Here is a 25,689-nt window from a genome sequence, read left to right as displayed (position 1 = left end):
GAGTATGTGGTGTCTAAAATAGTGGATGTCAGGAAGGTGCGTAATTCCTTGCAGTACCTGATTCACTGGAAGGGGTATAGACCTGAAGAGAGGTCTTGGGTACCTGCAAGGGAGGGTTATGCTCCTAGACTTTTCGTAAATTTCATTTAGAACACCCTGAAAAGCCATCGCCTGAAGTCTTGGGTCCGGTGGCCCCTCGTAAAAGGGGGGGTACTGTCACGGGGTTCCGAAGGTGCACTCGGTCCCCCTCTGCCCGCAGAACTGTTGCTTAGCTTTTGGAATGAGGTTCTGTGTTTGACCTCATTCCCAGGGCGGCTTTACTAGCTGGGTGGCTCCCTGCTCCTAGTCTGCCTTGAGCGCCGAGCTGATCACTCGGTGCTCAACTGGTTGGTCTGTCGGTCATGTGACGCTGGCCACGTCACATGACCCTCACTCCTCACTATAAATACAGGCAGCCTGCTAGCCACAGGTTGCCTGTTAATTTCTAGGTTCCTGGCTATTTGTTGGACTGCTGAATACTTACCTGATCCTGTTCCCTGACCATCCTTTTGCCTGCTGCTCCTGTACTGCGTTTCCGTCCTGGTATTGTGACCTCGGCTCCCACCTGACTACTCTCTTAGGACTCCTCTTGTACTTCTCTGCTCTCCTGGTATTTATGACCCCAGCTTCTCCTGACAATTCTCTGCTTGCTCCATTTGTACTTTGCAGCTTTCCTGGTATTGACTCGGTCCGTTCACGTCCTGTTGTTTGTCTGTCTGTCATCCCTGCACTTACTCCAAGTTAGGGATTGCCGTCCAGTTGTCCCCTGTCATTAGGACTCGCGAGGCAAGTAGGCAGGGCCAGGGGTAAGGGTGGAGCGCAGTGGTCACTTCCCTCCCCCCTGTGTGTGTGTGTACGCGACCGTTACACCGCGACATATAACACTGTCCCGTACATTCCACCACCCCAAAACCTTAGGGCGGGAGGGAGTTTGCTTTCCACAAAATGGCACCGGCTGCCTGCCGGTCACCTCTATTTAACCCCTAACTCCTCCCCTCTCATTACCCTAACCACACCTCTACCCACCAGTTTAACTCACTCCAACCCAGGCCCTTCCTACCAAAACCCATCATGACGGCCTCCCCTTACCTGGCGTCCTAGTTCGGCCTCTCTTGATAGGGTTATTGGTTACTTACTCAGGGCCTTCCATAACTTCCCCTTTTTCCACCTCCAAGTACCATCCCAATAAAACACCACACACTTCGCTTGGATTAAATCGGCCACAGCAGCCGTTTTATTAATAAAATAAATACATCCATAAATAACAATAACATTAAATTAACATTAACCCCTGACGAGGGAGATCGTAGAAGCCCCAAAATGTTACCATCCACATGAAGCCAACCTGACAACTCCATCTTGCCTCCAGCCGTAAGCACCAGCTCGGAGACACCAAGTGATGGATGCCTTCTCCAATTAACCAAGTACCTGAAACTATGAGAGTCCAGCCCCACCATTGAGGCCCTCCCATTTCCACTACCGTCATATACCACCAGCTTCTATGATCTCCCACCGCCAACAACGCGCAGCTTGAACCCTACTACCACCCTCAAGCCTGTGCGTTCCTCCACAAACACAAGGCCCGTTCAATTCCATTCTGCAAACCAAGCGCCCACAGATCAATGCCCACCGCATTCAGGTGAACACCATCCGACCTCCAAAAACCACCGCTTCCCGCCTCCAGATCCACATGCCTAACCGCCACTGCTCCATTCCGTGCCATAAACCTTCCAATAGCCCTATTTACCTTAACCCTGGCCTTGTTGATCCGCTCCACCGAACGCGCCTCCCTCCATGTCTTCCGAGCCACAATGTCGGACCAGACAATCACCATACCCGGAAACAAAGACCACAACCTCAAAATGTCAAACTTCACATCCTTGATAAGCTCCCGACACGGTCTAACCCCCAAGTCATTACCCCCGACATGCAACACTAAAATGTCTGGGGCTCGATCCAACCTCACAAAATGGTGCACCTCCCTCATCACACTTCCCCACAACATACCCCTACTCCCCAGCCACCGCAGCACCGCCTCGTCCCTGCTGAAACCCAGCTGACGCCCATCCGGACGCACATCAGCCCGCAGCGCACCCCAGAAAACAAATGAATGCCCCATAATCCACACCAACACCGCACCTGCAATACAAACAAAGAAAATTAATGCCATCACTCAGCTTACCAACTTCCCAAATGAACATAGGATTTAAAACGCGAAGATTCCCATCTCCCAATTTTTTTTAATCACCTCCTCACCCAAACCTAACCTCGCCGCCTCCGTAGCAGCCCCAATCCTGAAGGAATGACCTGTAAAAAGCTTAGAGTCCATTCCCAACTCCCCCAAACATTTTTTAAACACTGCCACGAACTGAAAACGCGACAGAAACTATCCGTCCTCATGCCTCAACATGGGCCCCCTATTCCCAAAACTTACACCCTCCCGGTACTCCCTCAAGCAACGCACCGGGCACAACCTGGAACCCCAAACAGTGACACACTACACCCCTTACCTTCCCTATCCGTCTTAGACACCCGTATCCGCACTACCACTTTGTCACCATACAAATCCACATCCCCCCAACACAAACTCCCTGCCCTATTAATACTAGGACACACCAACTCACCCAACCGAAAAGCCCCAAAAAACGCTAGCGAAAAGGCCAATCTAAACAACCTTACCTCACTCATTGACCGACAAATCACACCCACCTGCTGCCCTATCTTCAATAATAGAGCAAATGAAACCGGCCGTCTCTGATCAGCAATTCGCTTCCCCCTCCTACAACCCTTCAACACCTGCCTCACCAAAAAGGTTTTTGTAACATCAGGTAGGCCTCTAAGCTTAAAATCAAAAGCCAAACCTGCCATAACCCGATTTACCTGCGCTACCGACCTCCCCAGTTCAGCTAAATGCCCCAAGAACAAAACCAACGGAACCTCACCCTCTTCGACCCCCACCCCTAGCTCAGTACACCACCCCTCCCACTCACTCCAGGCCTTACCGTATGCCGCCCATGTACCAGCGCTCAAAGACTCCCTCAACAGCCCCGCTACTGTACCTCCAAGAGCTCCCACAGGGACTCCGGACACACCAACCCGACCGCCTCCGCCTCCGGGGCGAGTTGCCGAAAACGCTCCCACTGCAAACGAGAAAGAGAGTCAGCCACACCATTATCAACCCCTGGCACATGCACAGCCACAATCCAAGCATTAATTTCCAAGCAACACAACACTAAATGCTTAACCACCGGGGGGGGGGGAGAAGCCGTCAACCCGTTAATAGCCTGCACCACTCCAAGGTTGTCGCAATGGAAACAAACCTTCCTATCACGAAACCTATCCCTCCAGAGCACCACTGCCAAAACAATTGGAAACAATTCAAGCAAAGCCACATTGCGGACCCAACCCCTCAACACCCAAGACTCTGGCCACTGACCCGCACACCACTGTCCATTACAGAAAACCCCGAAACCAACCCCCCCTGCTGCATCCGAATACAAATCAAAGTCAAAGCTATCCACCACCTCCCCCAACACCAATGTCCTGCCATTGAAATCCTTCAAAAACTTGTCCCAAACCACCAAATCCCCTTTTAACCCCCGCCCCAATCGAATAAAATGATGTGGGGCAACCACCCCACCGGTAGCAGCCGCCAATCTCCTGCAAAATATCCGCCCCATTGGCATAATCCGACATGCAAAATTCAACTTGCCCAATAAAGACTGCAAATCTCGCAGGCGAATCTTGGGAGCCCTCAGTGCACTACCTACCACCCCCCTCAGGTCCTGAACCTTCTCCTCAGGCAACCGACACTCCATCTTAACTGTGTCAATAACAATACCCAAAAAACTTAACTCCGTCGTGGGCCCCACCGTCTTCTCTGCCGCCAACGGCACCCCAAACAAGTCAAAAACATACTGCAACGTGGACAACAACAATGAACAAACTCGTGACTCCGCCGGACCCAAGCATAAAAAATCATCAAGATAATGTATCAGCGACACACACCCCGACACATCCTTAACTACCCATTCCAAGAAAGAACTGAATGTTTCAAAGAATGCACAAGCCACTGAGCACCCCATTGGCAAACACCTGTCCACAAAATACCCCCCGTCCCAGAAACAACCTAACAAGTGTAAACTATCTGGGTTAACAGGCAACAAACGGAATGCCGCCTCAATGTCCGTTTTTGCCAACAAGGCCCCAGGCCCCAACCTACGTACCCAACCTACCGCCGCATCAAAAGAGGTATAGACCACCGAACAAAGTTCGGGATCAATACCGTCATTGACCGACGCCCCCTTTGTTAAAGACAAGTGATGAATAAGCCGAAACTTGTTCGGCTCCTTCTTAGGCACCACCCCAAAGGGGAAACCCTCAAATCCTCCCACGGCAAGTCACCAAACGGCCCATCCATCCTCCCCAACGCTACCTCCTTAGCCAGCTTCTCCGATACAACCTCCTTGTGCTCTAAGGCTGACCGCAAATTCTTCCTGACCCCACACCCCTGTTCCGCCGGGCGAGACGGAATACTAAAACCCTCCGTAAACCCCTTCCGTAAAAATTCCGCCGCCCCCTTGTCCGGGTATCTATCTAGGTACCCCGCCATCACGGCCACCCGCACCGGCGTCTGTCCCTTTTGCACCAGCCTCACTCCCCTTCTGCCTTGTCCCCCTAAAACAACGGCTGGCCCCGTGTCCACCACCGCAGGAAGAACACTCGTGCTTAAACTTGCACTTAGGCCCAAACTTGCAACTCCCCTCATTGAAGAGAAAGCACAATCCCTTGGCCGCTGCTGTTGCAAATCCCGACTGACTTGACCCCCCTTGCTCCCCCCGAAAGGGCTGCCCAGCCCGTACCGGCGCCATTACCTTCATCCATAACCCTATGTCCTTATGGTCCCACCTCATACTCTGGCGGACCGCTTTTCTCTGACGAAACTGCTCGTCGTATCTCAACCACCCAGAACCCCCATAAACCCTATACGCCTCCCCAATTGCATCAAAAAGACAAAAAAGTGCCGAACAACTGTCCGGCGCCCTTTTTCCCAATCACGCTAGCCAAAATGGCGAAGGCCTGCAGCCAGTTAGCAAACGTGCGCGGTATCAGTCTATAACGCCGATTCTCCTCCTCCTCCCTTTTTGACCCGCCCCACTTTGCTAAATCCAGATTGAAACGCTCCAGGGGAAGCAGCGAAAATATATCCACGTACTCCCCTTGGCAAATCCGATCCCTGACCTCCTGTTTTAAGTGCGCACCCAGTGGGCCTTCAAAGCACACATAAACCTCCCCCTTAGCCGCATCATCCACCCGCGGCCTATCGTCGTCACCCCCTGCCTGCGTCTGCACCGACACGGAAGCTGCCGCTGCAATACCTGAACCCCTTGTCTCCATTCCCCCAACAGGCCCAACACCCCATGCCTGCAACGGCCCCCCGCCTGACACACCACTCCCAGCATCCACACCAGCTAACCCACACAATAATCTCCCCAAACCCGCCATCAAATCTTTCTGTCCCCCTCCTAAACCACCCAGCCCAGAACCCTGCGCCAGCGCAAGAAAAGCACCTAATGCCGCCTCACCTGGCTGCCGGGGCGCTCTGAACCCCGCAGCTGGAATTCCTGACTCCTGACGTAGTGACCCCGCCGTCACTGGAACGACCACACCAGACGCCACTCTCCCGCTCGGACCGAGCATCCCAGCATCCTCCACGCTGGATGCGCTGTGCGGCGAAAACGACTCCTCCTCCTCGTCTTCAGCGCGGGCAGGACCAGCGGTACGCTGTCCGTCATGCTGCTGAGGCCTGTGCACTCCACCTCGCTCCTGGTGCACAGCCTCGCGACCCCTGCTGCTGCCTCTCCCACGTCGAGCAGCCCTCCCCCCCCCCCGCCTGGAGAGGGGAGCCTGCAGTACCAGCTCCTGCTTCCCTGTCGTACGCTGCCGGAGACGGGGCACTTGCCGCCCCGCCCCTCGCTGGGCCCCGCCGAACAACTGCATTCCTCCCGCGCCGGGAGGACCTGGAGGGAGTCTGCACATTGGCCCCCCAGCTCGGAGGGTCCCGCAAGGGGCTCCCAACCCGGCGCCGGACCCTGGGGGTATCCTCTGGGCTCAGGCGCGCCGGCGGCCGGACCCGCCGCGACCGTGTGGTGCCCGGCGGCGGGCTTGCTGACCCCGCCGCACCCCCCTGCAGCAGGCTGGCTACCTGTCCCTGTAGCCACTCCGGACCTCTGACCTCCGCTGCCGCTCTCAGTTGCTGTAACATCTCCTCCACCTGCGACATGGTAAGCTGCTCCCTAGTTTGCTTTCCACAAAATGGCACCGGCTGCCTGCCGGTCACCTCTATTTAACCCCTAACTCCTCCCCTCTCATTACCCTAAGCACACCTCTACCCACCAGTTTAACTCACTCCAACCCAGGCCCTTCCTACCAAAACCCATCATAACGGCCTCCCCTTACCTGGCGTCCTAGTCCGGCCTCTCTGGACCAGAGACAAATATCTCAAAACCTGGTCACCATGCCGTTCTTTTCGTACGTGAGTTTGCAAGAGGAATACAACCGTTAGACAACTAAGCCTTACATCCTCCTTATAACATACTGGTCAACCCCCCCCCCCCTCTTTTCTCCCCCCCCCATCCACCCCCCCCCCCTTGCTCTTTTCTCCTGTGCGCACGACTCTTGAAGTCATATCTTTTATACATTTTATTCTGGATGTATGCTAATGTTGAAACTTGATTGTACCCTGTCTTTCATGTTTATTGAAGCATAAAAAATTAAATAAAGAATTTACAAAAAAAATAAAAAATCTCGCTCGCTTCGCTTATCTCTAATATCAAGCACTGGTGGCATATCACTAGGCTATGCCACCAGTGTCTGATGACACTCTGGGACCCACACCTATCTCTAGAACAAAACCCACAAAGTTAAGCAGAGCAGACTGGGCATTTGCTCCTCACAACCATTCATTTCTATGGGACTGCCAAAAATAGCTGAGTGCTGGCTCAGCTATTTTATAAGCTCCATAGAAGTGAATAGAGTGGTGGCCATGCTCGCATGTTGCCCTTCCCATTCATTTCTATGGGACTTCCAAAAATGGCCTAGTCTGCCACTCAGCTATTTTTAGCACTCCTATAGAAATTAATGGAGGTTGGCCACACATGAGTGGTTTCCTCTCCACTTTGCGTGCTCTGTTTTAGAGATAGCTGCAGTTCCCAAAGGTGGGACCTACAGCTATCAGACATTGGTGGCTTATCCTAGTGATATGCCACCAATGCTTGAGAAGACGCAACTCCTTTAAGTAATAATCTATTCTTCAGCTAGAGAAGTTGAAATCTCTTAAATAATACAAGAATCCAAATGTTTAAAGCAGGAATTTAACTTATGAGGTAGTATCATTTGCGAGCTTATTGGATTGGACTTTGGAAGTGATTGTAACCATCATTTTTCTATTTCTTTTAAATTTGTGGCGAGTCCTATTTATCCTACTAAAAAAATACTCAAATTGGCAAAGTCTTACCTACCCACTTTTGGAAAGAAGGAGATTGTATTTGTCTCCAAAGTAAGAGTTATCAATCTGCCTCTAATAGGTGTGTTATCAGATGTATTTTAGAAGGTGTAAAGTCTGACAGTAGCATGGCAAAAACTATTAAATCTATTTCTAAAGTGATGTTAGTTGCACACATTTGGCAAATAGTGGAATCCACCTGTAGCCAGTAGGATCTGATCTTAGGACAATGCCACCAAATGTGGAAGATGAAGGTGGGAAATCCACCTCATCTCCAGCTTAAATTGTTAACCATCTAGAGGTGAGGTTGAAATCATTCTGGGGTACAGTCCTAACTAGTTAAAATTTGTAGTGGCTTCCTTGGAATAAAGGTGCAATATTTTCCTTGTGGTCACAGTTTTAGCAAGGATATTCTCAAATTCCATAAGAGAACCTCGCATAGAAGATTTGACAAATAGTGTGGATATGACGAGAGTGTAAAAAGGATAACTCCTTCTCTCCAAGTGCTCCATCAAGAAGCTCCTTATTATAAGGTCCTCTTTTGTACATAAAGGGGTCTTGGAGACATATAATGCTACGGAAAGAAGTGCCTACAGCAAGTTCTCCTAGTAGTGATATACTGTATCTGAGTGTTTAGAAGGGTTATTTAGGTCCAGCCAGGAGATGAATAGTTTTATAGCATTCAAAGATGTCCCATAGTCTTAAACCTCCTTTGATCTTATGCCTGGATAGGAGTGGGTAATCTAGGCTGGGTCATTTACCCTGCCACAGAACCCTAGAGAATATACTGTACTATGTGTGGTTTGGAGGAATCTACTAATCAATAAATTGGTAACTGTTTGTGCAAGGTCTAATATTATTAAGTGTTCTTGCATGGCAAGACCACTTACTGTTATCTCTATATATTCTTATTATAGCCAAATTTACCACCCTAACTGCTCCCACAGTTTTTACACTACATAGACAGTAATATACTGAAATGTGCTATTGGTGTGCTACGATTGGTGTGCTATTACTTTGTGGAACGTTTCGCCGAATGGTTCACGAAATATCAGCGTTTTTGTGGCAAAATTGGTCCCATAGGAATGAATGGTGGAATGTTCAAAACTAGAGTGGGAGCTGACAAAAGCTAGAGTGTGAGCTGAAAAATCAGGACATGATTTCTAAACTGCCACCACTCCCTCATTTTAAAGCCTAGCTACACAAATCGTATATAAAACATTCAGCTATCCCTGCTGCCATTAAAAATGTCCACGGCTAAGCCATAGTCCTGATAGTTTTCACAATATGACCATTAATTTGCAACTCACGCCGCCCATTGACATTCATTGAAACTCCACTCTAGCCACCTCAAATTTGAAGGCAATTTCTAAACTGCGACTGTGTGTTTGAAGATGGCAACTGCCAGTGAAGTGACCTCTCTATACTGCTGGGACTGGGGTGTGCTTTATATTGCTGTGTCTGAACAGAAGTCTGAGGGGCTCTTGTCTCTATAGAAACAGAGGTGGGCGGGGATGTCATGTGACTACTCTTCTGAAGATGCTTGCTGCAATGCATTCTGGGATATTTACTTTCACTTTATAGCTGCTCCGCCCACACAGCCTGCCTGAGGAAGCTCCTCAGGGGAACATGTCATGGTGAACATATTATAAAAATTACATATAGCCAGCACATTTAGCATGATATAAATACTTCATAGTTTGGGCTATTGTCTGGGGTACTTTGGATTTTTGATACTTAAGGTGGCCAACCCCTTTAAAAGTTTGGAAATAAGTTTTATACAGTAGAGAGTATTTGAGGTGTTTTAACTAGCTACATTTACGAAAAGAAATTAGAGCTGTGGAATTCGGATAGCCAGAGGTAATAATGGCAATAAAGGCGCAACAAGGTCAAAAGGTTGATTTTGCAGAGCTAGACTGGACTGAAAAGTGTGACATTCTTCGAGGCAACCCAGTGACCAGCATGCACATGTTTGATAAATGGGTTGATGCTCTGATGCGAGAGCTGCTGTTGGGTCCTGCACAGCCAATCGGTGAAGTTATTGATTACTTTTACCGGGTTGAATTTCAGGCGAGAGGGAGCCCTCATATACATTGTCTCTGAGTAGCAGGAGCTCCAATATTTGGACAAGACAGTGATGACAAGGTGTGTGCCTTTATAGATCATAACATCTCATGCCAGCTGCCTGATGAAGCCAAACAGGCCTTACTTCACAGATTTGTAACAGAACTTCAAATGCACAGCACGAGGATAACGTACCCGATGCCAGAAGAACAAGGAGATCGTGCAATGAAACCACAAGCAGCTAAAAACAAACTAAAACCAGTCTGAAATTTGCTTAATAACTCGAAAGTGCAGCTTGAAGACATGTCACAGCTACTGGCACAGTGTGATATGACTTTGAATCAGTACAACTCGTACATTGAGGCATTGACCTCTTCAAGTGTGATTCGAATGAAGCGTGATGTCAAGGACTGCTGGGTGAACAACTACAATCCACATTTGCTGACGGCCTGGAACGCCAACATGGACATCTAGTGCATTCTTAATGAGTATGGTTGCATCATGTACATGTTGTCCTACATATCCAAGCCAGAACGCGAGCTAAGTGACCATCTCAAAACAATAGGCAAAAAAATTAGCCCAGAAACAGAGACAGAACGAGAAGAAATGAAAGAAGTTCTTCAGGCTTATTTAAAACACAGAGAGGTCAGCGCCCAGGAGTCTGTGGCCCGTACGTGCAGCCTGAAAATGAAGTCTTGCTCACGTGAGGTTGTTTTTATGCCAACTGGTGACAACGCACTGAAAATGAGTCTCCCGCTCAGTGCGTTGCAGAACAAATGTGTGGATGACTAGTTTTGTCGACAAATACAGAGCACGAGAACTACTACGGCAGACTGCTTAAACTCTACCTTCCCCACTGTTCAGAGTCATCACTGAAAACTGCAAGGTTCCCAATACACCAGGATTTTTAGAAAGGCGCCTGTGTGAGCTTACCAGGAGAAGAAGCAATCCGAGCAGTGTCTGCAGTTGTTACCAGCAACCAAAAGAAGTTCGAACAACACAAAATTGTGGAACAACTCTTGGATGACTTTGTATAAAACGGCCCTGTTGAAGATGCTTGGAACACCTTTGCCCCAGAAGCTGAGTTGGATAGGTTGGAATGTATAGAGGAAAGCAAAGAAGGGGAGACACTTTATGAGAATGAACAAGATGATGTTCCGGAGTATACATGTCACAAACAAACAGGTGGAATTGCGCTTACTGTGAATGCCACACAAATGTGCCCTGATTTCGTTTTGAAAATGTACAGCAACCTTAACCGGACACAAGCTCAGACATTCTACTCAGTTTGTGACTGGTGCACTAACCGTGTGCGTGGCCTAAATCCTGACCCATTCTATTACTTTGTCACTGGTGGCGCAGGGACAGGAAAATCACACCTGATAAAGTGCATCTATGCTGAGGCGACAAAGATACTCTGTAAACTTACCAGACTACGTGAGGAAGCAGACATATCCATGCCCAGTGTTTTACTAACTGCATTTACAGGAACAGCAGCATTCAACATTTCAGGCAACACTTTGCATTCTCTGCTGAAGTTGCCAAGAAGCTTGAAGCCACCCTACCAAGGACTTGGAAATCTAATAGAGGAAGTGAGGGCACAGCTGTCAAATGCGGAGATCATTGTTATTGACGAGGTGTCAATGATTTTAAAGCCCCTGTTTGCCTACATCAACTGGAGATTACAGCAAATCAAAGGCAGTAAGAAACCTTTTGGTGGTATGTCAGTACTAGCAGTAGGAGACTTTTACCAGGTGGGAAAAAGTAAGCCACTCTGCATGTTTGAGGAAAATACCAATGACGTCAGGAAAGACTACTTTCAGATGATCGCGCTGACAGAGATCATGCGACAGAAGGATGACATTTCATTTGCTGAGCTTTTGAATAGAATAAGAGTGAAGCAGAAGACTGGCACCTTAGGGTACTTTCACACTCGCGTTTGGTGCGGATCCGTCATGGATCTGCACAAACGCATCCGTTCAGATAATACAACCGCATGCATCCGTTCAGAACAGATCAGTTTGTATCATCTTTAACATAGCCAAAACGAATCCGTCTTAAATACCATTGAAAGTCAATGGGGGACGGATCCGTTTTCTATTGTGCCAGATTGTGTCAGTGAAAACGGATTTGTCCCCATTGAATTACATTGTGTGTCAGGACGTTTGGCTCAGTTTCGTCAGATGGACACCAAAACGCTGCAAGCAGAGTTTTGGTGTCCACCTCCAAAGCGGAAAGGAGGCGGAACGAAGCCAAACTGAGCCAAACTGATGCATTCTGAGTGAATCCTTATCCATTTAGAATGCATTAAAGGCAAAACTGATCCATTTTAGACCGCTTGTGAGATCCCTGAATGGATCTCACAAACGGAAACCAAAACGCCAGTGTTAAAGTAGCCTTAAGCAATGATGACAAAGCTCTGCTTGCTCAGGCTTTGACAGATCCCACCCACTGCCCTAATAAAGTGCTGCACATCTTTGCCACCAACAAAGAGGTTCACAAACATAATGCTGCAACTGTGTCTGTTCTCCATTCAAACGTCACCAACATAGATGCCGACGATTACAGAAAAGACCCTAAAACAGGAGTGATGCAGAGGCAACACCAACCTTTCAAAGGACACAAAGACAATATGATTGACACACTGGAAGCTGTTGAAGGTGCCCATATCATGATCACAAGAAACATTGATGGTAAAGACGGGCTTGTTAACGGGACATTTGGAAAGATTGCAAGAATAATCATCCAGACTGAGAATGGTGCTACTACGGTAAACAAGCTTGGACTTGTGCTGGACAATCCAAATGCAGGACAGAGATACCATAACAAGTCGTCTGGTGATGATGACAACTTAGTCTACATAGAAAGGGTAGAGGAAAACCTGAGACCGAAAGGAGTTGCTCTCAGGCAGTTCCCTCTGAATTTGGCTTTTGCATGTACGATTCATAAGTGTCAGGGGATGTCGATACAGTCGGCAGTGGTCTCATTGAAACGTGTCTTCCAACCTGGAATGGCCTATGTTGCTCTGAGTAGAACGATTACACTGCAAGGGCTGCACATAACCGACTTTAATGAGAAGAAGATCTTTGCTGATCCTGAAATCACAGCCTCCCTGGACTCAATGAAGAATGCATCACTGGAAAGTGTTATGCCACACTTAAAGTTTCTACAGACATCAAACAAACAGCAAACATTAACAATTATCAAGCACAACACGGAAGGATTACCAGCTCACATTGAAGATATCAAATCTCACCACGAGTTGATACTTGGAGATGTTTTATGTTTCACTGAAACTCATCTCTCAGGCTCTTCTGTTGCTGAAAGTCTCCAGCTGGAGAACTACAACCTGTTCAAATGCAACAGACACCTCTCGTACACAAACCTTCCTGACATTGCAAGGAAAAGTGGCAGAGGTGTCGCCTTGTATGTCAGAATTAATTTCAAGGCCTTTGAAAAGCAGTATCATTACAATGTGACTGACTTGGAGTTCTTGGTGGTCAAACTGGAGTCCCCTGTACAAGCTTTGATTGCCGTTGTTTATAGGCCACCGGATTGCAGTATTGGCCAATTCCTTACTAACCTGCTGGGCCTCTTGGAATATTTGGAAAGAATGGATTGCCAACTAGAGATGTCGCAAACATAAAATTTTCCGTTCGCGAACGGAGAACGCAATTTTTTGCAAATGTTCGCGAACAGGCGAACCGCCATAGACTTCAATAGGCAGGCAAATTTTAAAACCCACAGGGACTCTTTATAGCCACAATAGTGATGGAAAAGTTGTTTCAAGGGGACTAACACCTGGACTGTGGCATGCCGGAGGGGGATCCATGGCAAAACTCCCATGGAAAATTACGTAGTTGACGCAGAGTCGGGTTTTAATCCATAAAGGGCACAAATCACCTAACATTCCTAAATTGTTTGGAATAACGTGCTTTAAAACATCAGGTATGATGTTGTATTGATCAGGTAGTGTAAGGGTTACGCACGCTTCACAGTGACAGACCAAACTCCCCGTTTAACGCACTGCAAACAACCGCAAACAGTCCATTTGCACAACCGCAAACTCCCCATTTGCACAAGGTTGGATACCAAGCTAGCCATGTCCCGTTCCTTGTCCTCACTGACGTCATTGAAGGTCTCTTCCTCCACCCAGCCACGTACAACACCAAGGGTCCCCGAAAGGTGACAACAAGCCCCCTGGGACGCCTGCTGTGTTTGGTCTTCCACCTCCTCAAAGCCACCTTCCTTCTCTGACTCCTCTTTTTCAGACTCCTCTATCTGCGTTGCCGCAGGTCCAGCAATCGACGACGACAAGGCTGCTTCTGGTGGTGATGGTGACCACAACTCTTCCTCTTAATGCTCATCTACGGCCTGATCCAGCACTCTTCGCAGGGTACGCTCCAGAAAAAATGCATATGGGATGAGGTCGATGATGTTGCCTTGGGTTTGACTGACCAGGTTTGTCACCTCCGCAAAAGGACGCATGAGCCTACAGCCATTGTGCATGAGCGTTCAGTAACGCGGCCAAAAAATACCCAGCTCCGCTGAGGCTGTCCTCATTTTTTTTAATTAAAAAAAATCAGTTCTTAACAGTTTAATCTCTGTTTTGTCCCCTATCAGGGGCCGGTGTATGGAAAAGATTTTAGGAACCGGGAGATGGAAAAAGATGCTTGGTCGGTCCTCTTACTTCCAATTTGGGGAACTGCGTGTACGCCTTGAAATGTACTGTGCCACCAGATATGAGTGGTGTGTATAAGTAGTACTATTCCTATCAGTTTAATCCCTGTTACGTCCCCTATCAGGGGACGTGTATGGAATAGATTTTAGGAACCGGGAGATGGAAAAAGATGCTTGGTCGGTCCTCTTACTTCCAATTTGGGGCACTGCGCGTGCGCCGTGTAATGTACTGTGCCACCAGATATGAGTGGTGTGTTAAGTAGTACTATTCGTAACAGTTTAATCCCTGTTACGTCCCCTATTATTATTATTATTATTATTATTATTATTATTATAATAATTAGGTGTGTTAAGTAGTACTAGTCCTATCAGTTTAATCATTGTTACATCCCCTATCAGGGGCCGGTGTATGAAATAGATTTTAGGAACCAGGAGATGGAAAAAGATGCTTGGTAATGGTTGGTCCTCCTAGTTCCAATTTGGGGCACTGCGCGTGCGCCGTGCAATGTATTGTGCCACCAGATATGAGTGGTGTGTTAAGTACTACTATTCCTATCAGTTTAATCCCTGTTACGTCCCCTATCAGGGGATGTGTATGGGATAGATTTTAGACAACCGCAAAGAGTTGTCAATAGTTGACACACTCATGACATAAATTTTATTCCTCTATGCGTCAATCTTGGTGTAGTGATGACTGTGCTCGTGCGCACGTTTGGGAGATTGCAGGCGATGGGTGTTTTTCAAAGCCTATGGTCAAGCTGAGGTAGTTCAGTGACAGTTAAGTGACCCAGAAAACAATGATTCTGCAGTGTGGGCCCATTGTTGGCCTAGTAGGATTTAATGATCACCTTAGATGATCACAAAGAAAATTTATGTTTTTTCTATGCAAAATTATCCAGCCGATCGCTTTTGGTCTGTTCACAATGAAGCAACGACCTTATCATCTGGGGTGTGCCAACATTGCCATTGCCAACACACTCATAGAGGTGATCGCTTCATTGTGATACGCAAGCCCCTTCACCACAACAAGGTAACGATCACAAAGGGGAATTGACACATGTATGCGCCTTTTTTGGGGGGGGGTTTTGAAGCCACAGTGCAGCACCAGAGGCCAGAAAAATTAGGCATGTACACGTGCCTGAAAAATCAGGTATTGTTGCAGTTTTCCAGGAAGGCAGAAAGTGCGCTAAAACATTTTGGCTTGAACCCTAGTTGGTGGCAAGTCATCCGGCATGCAGAGATAAAATACAGCAGCGTGTGGACCATTTTTAGCCCAAGGCAGCTCATTTCATCACCAGGCCTTTATTATTCAAATGTATCGGCCACTGTCAGTCCCTTCGGGATCCATGCCTCATTCATCTTAATAAAGGTGAGGTAATCTAGACTTTTTTGACCTAGGCGACTTCTCTTCTCAGTGACAATACCTCCTGCTGCGCTCAAGGTCCTTTCTGACAGGACACTTGAAGAGGGGCAGGGCAGAAGTTCTATTGCAAATCGGGATAGCTCAGGCCACAGGTCAAGCCTGCACACCCAGTAGTCAAGGGGTTCATCTCTCCTCAGAGTGTCGATATCTGCAGTTAAGGCGAGGTAATCTGCTACCTGTCGGTCGAGTCGTTCTCTGAGGGTGTAAAGCGTCCTGTCCTTCCCGTCGTGGTCGTGGTAGGAGGATTACTTTCACCTCTTCCCCTGTTAGATTCCCGTTGTGCTGTGACATCACCCTTATACACTGTATAAAGCATACTTTTTAATTTATTTTGGAACTGCTGCATCCTTTCCGACTTGCTGTAATTCGGTAACATTTCAGGCACTTTCTGCTTATACCGGGGGTCTAGTAGCGTGGCCAACCAGTACAGGTCGTTCTCCTTCAGCCTTTTTATATGAGGGTCCCTCAACAGGCACGACAGCATGAAAGACCCCATTTGCACAAGGTTGGATGCCGAGCTACTCATGTCCCGTTCCTCGTCCTCAGTGATCTCACTGAAAGTCTGTTCTTCCCCCCAGCCACGTACAACACCACTGGTACCAGATAGATGACAACAAGCACCCTGGGATGCCTGCTGTGGTTGGTCTTCCTTCTCCTCCTCAAAGCCACATTCCTCCTCTGACTCCTCTTCCTCACAATCCTCTTCCAGCGTTGCCGCAGGTCCAGCAAGCGATGCTGATAAGGCTGTTTCTGGTGGTGATGGTGACCACAACTCTTCCTCTTCGCGCTCATCTACGGTCTGATCCAGCACTCTTCGCAGGGCACGCTCCAGGAAGAAAACAAATGGGATGATGTCGCTGATGGTGCCTTCGGTGCGACTGACTAGGATTGTCACCTCCTCAAAAGGACGCATGAGCCTACAGGCATTGCGCATGAGCGTCCAGTAACGTGGCAAAAAAATTCCCAGCTCCGCAGAGGCTGTCCTAGCACCCCGGTCATACAAATACTCGTTGATGGCTTTATCTTGTTGGAGCAGGCGGTCAAACATTAGGAGTGTTGAATTCCAACGTGTCGGGCTCTCGCAAATCAAGCGCCTCACTGGCATGTTGTTTCGCCGCTGGATATCTGAAAAATGCGCCATGTCCGTGTAGGAACGCCTGAAATGGCCACACACCTTCCTGGCCTGCTTGAGGACGTCCTGTAAGCCTGGGTACGAACAAAGCGTTGTACGATCAGATTACACACATGTGCCATGCACGGCACATGTGTCAACTTGCCCAAATTCAATGCCGCCAACAAATTGCTTCCGTTGTCACACACCATTTTGCCGATCTCCAGTTGGTGCGGAGTCAGCCACTGATCCACCTGTGCGTTCAGGGCGGACAGGAGTGCTGTTCCGGTGTGTCTCTCTGCTTTCAGGCAAGTCAACCCCAAGACGGCGTGACAATTGTCGTAACCGGGATGTGGAATAGCCCCTGGGGAGCTGGGGGGGTGCTGTTGATGTGGAGCAAGACGCAGCAGCAGAAGAGGACTCAGCCGAGGAGGTTATGGAAGAGGATGGAGTAGGAGGAGTAGAGGAGGTGGCAGCAGGCCTGCCTGCAAGTCGTGGCGGTGTCACCAACTCCTCTGCAGAGCCAAGCATTCCATGCTTGGCAGCCATCAGCAGGTTTAGCCAATGCGCAGTGTAGGTGATATACCTGCCCTGACCGTGCTTTGCAGACCAGGTATCAGTGGTCAGATGGACCCTTGCCCCAACACTGTGTGCCAGACATGCCATTACTTCCTTTTGCACAATCGAGAACAGGTTGGGCATTGCCTTTTGTGCAAAGAAATTTCGGCAGGGTACCTTCCACTGCGGTGTCCCAATAGCTAAAATTTTTTTGAAGGCCTCAGACTCCACCAGCTTGTATGGTAAAAGCTGGCGGGCTAAGAGTTCAGACAAGCCAGCTGTCAGATGCCGGGCAAGGGGGTGACTTTGTGACATTGGCTTCTTACGCTCAAACATGTCTTTGACAGACACCTGACTGTGGGCAAATGAGCAGGAACTGCTGAAGGCGAGAGACGGAGTGGCGGATGGTTGAGAGGGGGCAAGGAGGACAGCAGTGGTTGACGTGGCAGAAGATGCTGGACCAGGAGGAGGATGGCGGCTTTGAGTTTGTGTGCTGCTTGTACTCATGTGTTGATCCCATAGGTGTTTGTGATGTGCGATCATGTGCCTTCGCAAAGTAGTTGTACCTAGGTGGGTGTTGGACTTTCCACGACTCAGTTTCTTTTGGCACAGGTTTCAAATGGCATCGCTGTTGTCAGAGGCAGACACACAAAAAAAATGCCACACTGCTGAGCTCTGCAATGACGGCATTCTGGTGGTGACAACAGCATGCGTTGATTGGCGTGCTGTCTGGCTGACCCCGGGTGCCGATGCATGCTGTTTGACTGTGCCACTAGCTCCTTGCGACGACCTCCCCCTGCTTCCAACTCGTCTCCTCCTTCTCTCTGTCTCCCCATCTGAACTTTCCCCCTGTTCTTCTTCTCTTTGAGCGGGTACCCACGTGACATCCACGGACACATCGTCATCATCAACCGCTTCACTTGTATCTGACAACTCAGCAAAGGAAGCAGCAGCGGGTACAACATCCTCATCATCACTAATGCTGCCTGACTGAGACATATCCGTTATCTACATCCTCTGGTAATAATGGTTGTGCATCACTCATTTCTTCCAACTGATGTGTAAATAACTCCTCTGACAGTTCAATTGAAGCAGCTGTGGTGCTAGTGTTGGTGGTGGCGGCAGGCGGGCGAGTGGTAACTTGAGAGGTGCCCGAAGCTGAGCTGGAGGAGGATGGTGCGTCAAGGTTCCGAGCGGAAGCTGTAGAAGATTGGGTGTCCTGTGTTAGCCAGTCAACTATGTCCTCAGAACTTTTTGAGTTCAGGGTACGTGGCCTCTGAACACTGGGCATTATTCTAGGGCCAAAGGGAATCACAGCACCACGACCACGACGGCCCCTGCGGGGTGGCCTGCCTCTGCCTGTCATTTTTTTTAGATTAGTTTAGTTGTACTATGCGTGCAAGCTACTGTGACACCAGATATGAGTTGTGCTGGTGACACTATGCACTTGCAGGGCACGAAACACACATGCGCGTGCAGGCAACTGACTGCTATGTATTCACAGTCAAAATAGTTGTTTTTTTTTTAAAAAATTTATCTACTGTGACACTAGATATGAGTTGCGCTGGTGACACTATGCACTTGCAGGGCACGAAACACACAAACACGTGCAAGTAACTGACTGCTATTTATTCACAGTCAAAATTGTTGTTTTTCTTTAAATGTAATCTACTGTGACACCAGATATGAGTTGCGCTGGTGACACTATGCACTTGCAGGGTCTTAAACACACAAACACGTGCAGGCAACTGACTGCTATTTATTTACAGTTGTTCTGTCCCCACATGAAGGCGAACAAAGGTGTAACTGATAATGACTGTGTGAATGTCCTACCTTTGTATCCAAGCAGTGGAGCAGACTGGACCGGCAGATGCTCAGGTTAGATGGATCCAGACGTAGACATGAGGATGCAATCAAACGTGGGTTTATTTGATCCAAAGCAGCGACATACGATGATGCAATACAGGAATGTAGTAGCAGAGTAGATGCTGTAAGGTGGATCTGTTTCCTGAGGCTAACTGCTGGTCAAAAACTGATGCCTTCACAAGCCAAGGTGTGTGTCTCCAGTCACAAAGGAATGCAGCACTGAAAAAATGGCTACAGGAAGTGACAAGGAACAAGGCTGCTAAAACCACGCCCAGCAGAGAAAAACTTTAATGACAAGGAACAAGGCGTGCAGCATACGAATTCCGGCCAGCAGATGGCAGCAGAGAACAATACATTAAAACAACATAGTTAAAGAAGAGATAATAATACAGTGTATGAATTAAATTTGAAAGAACAGCACACTCCCCGTCTGAAATTCACTTTGGGGATTTCACTATGACGAATGTCCATAAAATATAAACAACCTGTAAAAAGAACATGTTAGAATGCAAAACATAGATTAGTCCTGTTTTCCAACTTGGAATGGAGAAGATCTGCAAAGTTAGATACAGTCCTGTTCACCCAGCAGGGATGTTCTCGATGGGTAATATTAAAATGAGTTTGTTAATTGGTCTTGAGAACGTTTTAAGCTCGCCAATCCTGAAGATCTTCAACTCCACCTTCCGGACCTTGCCATCCTTGCTAGGGAAAACCTTTGAAATTAGTCCGATAGGCCAGTCAATCCTTTCGGTTTGTTGCTCTTTCATCAATACAAGGTCTCCTTCCTTCAAGTTTGGTTTGTGGTGTTGCCACTTTCTTCTTCCTTGAAGAACACTGAGGTACTACTTTCGCCACCTGTTCCAGAAGTAATCTGCTAGGTATTGTACACGTTTCCAGTGTTTTTGATAGATGTTAGCATGATTAAATTCTCCACTAGGTATTAGCATATTCTCAGTTTTTTGGGTAAGTAGAATAGCCAGAGTCAGTATGGCTGGTGTTTCAGGATCCATAGACACTGGCACAAGGGGTCTTGAATTGATAATGGCCGAAACTTCAGCGAGAAGGGTGACTAGAGTCTCATGTATGAGTCTAGACGAGTTTACATCAATCAACATAGAATTTAAGATGTTGCGTGAGATGCCGATCATTCTCTCCCAGGAGCCCCCCATGTGGGAACTATGAGGAGGATTGAAAATCCAGATGCAACCTTTTTCCGCCAACTGATCTTGAATGGACTTGGTATTGATGTTAAGTTCTCTACAGGCTCAGATGAAGTTGCTTCCCTGGTCAGACCTCAATTGTTTTACTGGTCCTCTGATTGCGAAGAACCGTCTTAAGGCATTAATAAGGCTGGATGTGTCCATAGATTCTATCACCTCTATGTGAACTGCTCGCACACTCATGCAAGTAAATAGTACAGCCCAACGCTTACTGTTTGCGTGACCGCCACGGGTCCTGCGTGCGGACACCATCCATGGCCCAAAGACATCTAGGCCAACATAGGTGAAAGGAGGCTCTGTACATAGTCTATCCGCAGGCAAGTCGGCCATTTGTTGGTGTAGTTGTTTCCCTCTTGCTTTTCGACAGTGCACACACTGATGCAGTACTTGGGCCACACGTTTTTTCATACCTATAATCCAAAGGCCTGCAGACCGTAATTTGCCCTCAGTAATTTGCCTGCCTTGGTGTTCGGCCCTTTCGTGGTAGTGTCGGATTAGCAAGATGGTGATATGATGTTTGCTGGGAATGATGAGAGGATTTTGTCCTGCAATTCCTAGGTGGGCTTGATTCAAACAACCACCAACTCTTAGCAAGCCAAAACTGTCGATAACTGGATTTAAGTTGGCAAGAGGACTTTTTAAAGGAATCTGTTGTTTGTTGTACAAGCACTTCCATTCTATGTTGAAATTTTCCTGCTGGACGTGACGTATTATGAGGTACTCACTATGAGAGATGTTCTCAGCAGAGAAGGGTTTATGGCAGGCATGCCAACCATGACAATCTTATCTTGGTGAGTATTATGATAACATCTTGCAATGTGCACTAACCTTGCAATAGTTCTGACGAGTCTCATCCAACTGGAGAAACATTCAAAGAGCTGACAACCGAAGCTGGCGGTTTGCTTTGTTCCAGTGACCAATGCACTAACTTCAGCGCGGATTTCTGGATCGTTATCCGGATCCTGGATGCTGAAAACTTCCTGTACACATTTGTCCGCCTCTCCAAGCAGAAACTCTGGACCAATAAGCCAAGTAGAGTTAGTAAAGGAACCTACAGACATAGGCCTAGTGGCGTGATCTGCTGGATTAAGTTCGGATGGTACATAGTGCCTGTAACGGAACGACTAACACCCCGACCGGGTACCTCCGTCGATATATGCTCCTAGTGCTTCCAGAGGACTCCAAGCACTCCACTTGACACCGTACTCACTGCAGATCCCACGAACCGCCGCAGCTTGGTTGGGGTCTCACCGTCCTCCACTTACGCTGGACCCAAGACTGGGCTTCAGCTTCCAGTGGGTGAACCTCTCCTACATCCAGAGAGCAGGAACCATGAACAAGCTCTTCAAAGAGCTTATACTCAGGGGAGTATTGTGATATAGCAATCCCCAAGAGTGTAGTTATCGCATTCCCCAAACATGAGCCAAAACTTCATGAAGGTATAAAAGCAACCACTTTATTCTAACACACAAGCATTTTATACACATCTTCCAACAAGGCCACCACCCACAGGGTATTGTAAAAACAGCCAATCACATGCATTTACAGTATTCAAACCTCCCCAGCAATTGTACACAAAATCCCCTTCCCTCTGTCTGTAACGCAATAAACAAAATACAATGAGCATTGTCTGAGAAGCAATCCACAAAATACAAATACCAAACGTAATGGACTAACTTGAACCGTGGTCTAATTTGTGGGGGTGAAAGTACAAGTTAGTCCAAGTCCTTTGTGAACAAATGAGGCCTGGCTAATGAGAGGGCCCATAATCCTGGGCAAGAGGCTAGTAGCCAGGCCCCTCCAAAAGCCAGTGGCGAGGTTGGTTTCGCCACACATCTCCCCCTCCCAGGGAAGACTAACCAGATACCTGACCTCACGGTCAGTACCTGAGTTAGTCTGGCAGTCCACCCACAACCCAATACTGGACCTGTTGAATTTTGGGGCCTGGCTCTGTTCTGTATGTCCCCAGCTGTTGAGTGGGCATCTGCTACTCCTTGCTTCCATGTGGTTCTCTACCTTGGAGCTGTAGGTACTTGGTGGGCAGAGGCCGACTGCGCTCTGGACAGATGCCAGCTCTTCCGCTGGGGTAGCCAGTGGGGAGTCAGCCTCTGGACACAAGGATAGGGGAGGGCAGGGTCCAACTGCGCTCTGCCCAGATGCCAGCTCTTCCGCTGGGGTGGCCTGTGGGAAGTCCGGCTCTGGAGAAGAGGATAGGGGAGGGCAGAGGTCAACTGCGCTCTGCCCAGATGCCAGCTCTTCCGCTGGGGTAGCCTGTGGGAAGTCCGGCTCTGGAGAAGAGGATAGGAGAGGGCAGAGGCCGACTGCGCTCTGCCCAGATGCCAGCTCTTCTGCTGGGATGGGGTCAGGGAATCCTGCCCCCAGGACCTTGTTGCGGATCAGCTGTGGAGAGGAGGGATCGTTTACCTCCTCCTCCTGGCATTCCTGCAGGGTTGGTGGGGTATCCGTACCGGCCGTCCAGCATCCCGGTAGGCCTGGTTCAGAGACTGCGGTCCCATCTGCACCTGCCGACTGGGGTTCCTCCCAGTACCAGTCTATGAAGTCCCCTACCTCCACAGTTGGTGAGGAAGTAGGGGATACCTCAGCTGTGACTTGCCAGGGGTAGGGCTGCAGGTCTGGGCCTGGTATCCAACTGTCTTGTATCTTGCGCTGGGCTTGAATGGAGCGAAACAACTGCTGATAATCTTGCTCCAGCTCCCACTGCCTTTGGACCAGAAAGGTCAGATCTGCCCTCACCCCACTAGTTGTAGGCCAATTGTGCAAGTCCCACCTGTAGTCAGTAATGTCCCAAAATCTAGACTCTTCTGTGCTCCCAAAGTCAAGACTCCCACAATAAACCACGGCAATTATATTCCTCACCTTCGGGCTTGGCGTACTCCTCCATCCATGGAGACTGATTTACTGTGTCCCACCATAGTGCTTGGTAAGCGTCATCCAGCCAGGTTTCCTGCCATACCAGTGTCTCAAGCTCTGACACCCACTCCATCAATGGTTGCTCTCCCAGTAGAGGTAGTAGCAGCGCCAATCGCATTCGCAATCTCTGCTCCTCACTGGGAAGACTCTCACCCCTCCGACGCTGCACGTCCTACAGGGCCTAGTGCCATACGCCTTTCCGCTCGGCATCCCTGTAATCCGGGTGATCTTCCTCATGGAATGCTGTGCAGGAACCAACGGCATCCATATTGCTGTAGCCAGGGGCGCTGTACGGATACTAGCGTTGCCGTCAATATACTCCACGAACGGTGTCTCCGAGCTGCTTCTCCTCACACTAGGACGTCATCCCACTGCTTGCCACCAATGTAACGGAATGCCTAGCACCCCGACCGGGTACCTCCATCGATATATGCTCCTAGTGCTTCCAGAGGACTCAAAGCACTCCACTTGACACCGTACGCACTGCAGATCCCACGAACCGCCGCAGCTTGGTTGGGGTCTCACCGTCCTCCACCCACGCTGGACCCAAGACTGGGCTTCAGCTTCCAGTGGGTGAACCTCTCCTACATCCAGAGAGCAGGAACCATGAACAAGCTCTTACAAGAGCTTATACTCAGGGGAGTATTGTGATATAGCAATCCCCAAGAGTGTAGTTATCGCATTCCCCAAACATGAGCCAAAACTTCATGAAGGTATAAAAGCAACCACTTTATTCTAACACACAAGCATTTTATACACATCTTCCAACAAGGCCACCACCCACAGAGTTTTGTAAAAACAGCCAATCACATGCATTTACAGTATTCAAACCTCCCCAGCAATTGTACACAAAATCCCCTTCCCTCTGTCTGTAACGCAATAAACAAAATACAATGAGCATTGTCTGACACGCAATTAACTAACACAATGAGCATTGTCTGAGACGCAATCCACAAAATACAATTACCAAACGTAATGGACTAACTTGAACCCTGGTCTAATTCGTGGGGGTGAGAGTTCAAGTTAGTCCAAGTCCTTTGTGAACAAATGAGGCCTGGCTGAGCAGAGGGCCCATAATCCTGGGCAAGAGGCTAGTAGCCAGGCCCCTCCAAAACCCAATGGCGAGGCTGGTTTCGCCACAGTGCCATTGTTCAGGTTTGGAGGACCTCCTGATTCTCTCTATGCGGTTACTAACGTACACATAAAATCGCTTGGTCCGATTGTGTATGTAACCTAAAACGACCTTACTGTTGGTGTAATACTGGACTTCAGCTATGTCGACACCCAGTTCTTGTTGTATGAAATCCGCAATCTCCACTGCCAACACAGTCCCACAAAGTTCCAGTCTGGGAATAGTATGATCAGGCTTGGGGGCTAACTTAACCTTACCAAAGACAAATCCAACATGATTTTGGTTGTTGGGTTCTGTCACTTTCAGATAGGCAACCCGCTGCGATGGCCTCCGTGGAGGCACCCGAGAACACGTGGAGTTCTTTCTTTATGCTAGAGGAAAGCAAGGTTTTAATATAGCATCTCGGGATGTGGATCGCATCTAAGGCACACAAGGATCGCTTCCAGGCTTCCCATTTTTGCTCTCTCGGAGGGAAGTGGGGTATCCCAATCCTTGACTGTTTCAGAAAACTGTCTCAGTAGAGATTTACCTTGTATGGTGATGGGCTCTACAAATCCCAGATGATCGAATAGGCTGTTTACCACTGATAGGATGCCTCGTTTTGTGAATGGCTTGTCTACACAACTTATCTGAAAACCGAAGGAGTCAGCCGAGAGATCCCATCTGAGGCCCCTCTGCACAGGTGGACTGTCCAGTCCCAAGTTAATGTCCTTGAATCCTGGTGCATGATCGCCTGATTCGAAGGCCCTCATAACGGCCAGGCTGTTTGAAGCAATTTTGTGTAGTCTAAGTTTAGCTTGGTACAACATACTTTGAGTCCTTTTGAGCAGATCGATAGCTGCTTCTTCAGACGGTAGTGATTTGAGTCCATCGTCTACTTTTCTACAAAGTCTCTGGCATCTTTACCGTACTCGGATTCTCCCTCTAATGCAGTGCGCCGAAGGCCGTAAGTTGCCACGGCAGGTGAAGGGCTGTTTCCAAATACGTGTACCCTCATTCGATATACTGCCATCTCTGCGTTGGTGTCATTATTCTTGTACCACAGAAACCTGAGGAAATTCCGGTGGTCCTCTGACTACGAAACAGTGGAACATCTGTTCAATGTCAGCAGTGATGGCAACGAGCTCTTTCTGAACCTCATCAGCACTCCAACTAGGTTAT

This window comes from Bufo bufo, chromosome 5, assembly GCF_905171765.1.
Source record: "Bufo bufo chromosome 5, aBufBuf1.1, whole genome shotgun sequence".
NCBI classification, from domain to species: Eukaryota; Metazoa; Chordata; class Amphibia; order Anura; family Bufonidae; genus Bufo; species Bufo bufo.
The sequence above is the reverse complement of the archived record's forward strand: the minus strand, read 5'-3'. Positions refer to the sequence as shown.